Raw genomic sequence first — 763 nt, 5'->3', positions numbered from 1 at the left:
GAAATATCTGGAGAGAGATTGCTGAAATTCAAATAAAGAAAACTACATGACTCAACTACGTGCTGCAACACATAGTGTGTGCTGCAACACATGTGCTGCAACACATGTGCTGCAACACACACTATGTGTTGCAGCACGTAGTTTAGTCATGTAGACACAAAGAAATCCAGCAATTCTTGATATTTGCATATTGTCACTTTTGTTTGTTATAAGTTATTGAAAGTCACACTAACGGATTCAAACCAGTTTTAGTTAGACAGAATTAAAAGGTGAATAAAATTGGTTGTTCTGTGTCTGTTTTGATCATGTGTGCGTTGCAGTTAGTTTGGCATTTTTAATAAGAAGAAATAATTAGAGTAAATAAATAAATAGCCTGGAAAATAAAGGCTAAGCTCCTGGTTGTGGAATTATTGAGTATTAATAAATAGACATGTTCTTCTAAAGTGTTCTTCTACTCTGAGCACCGCTTTCTAGCTAACATTTGCATATGCATCGAAAAGCAACCTGTATCTAGTATCTTGCCCAAGGATATTTTGCGTGCAGACTGGAGCAGATGTTGGGATTAAACCAGTTGAGCAGACAGAAAGAAAGCTGAAGCCTGACCCTGACCTCCAGCAGGCTCCGGGTACTCGCATCATAACCTGGTCCACTCCCTCAGTAGCTTGCCCTGGCACACACATTCGCCCTCCACCATCTTGACCTCCAGCAGGCCCCAGGGACCAACACCCTACCCTGGTCAAGTCCCCCGGTAGCTTGCTATCTT

Source organism: Pundamilia nyererei, unplaced genomic scaffold, assembly GCF_000239375.1.
Source record: "Pundamilia nyererei isolate P.nyererei 1_Seehausen unplaced genomic scaffold, PunNye1.0 scaffold00451, whole genome shotgun sequence".
Lineage (NCBI taxonomy): Eukaryota > Metazoa > Chordata > Actinopteri > Cichliformes > Cichlidae > Pundamilia > Pundamilia nyererei.
This window is presented reverse-complemented; position numbering follows the sequence as displayed.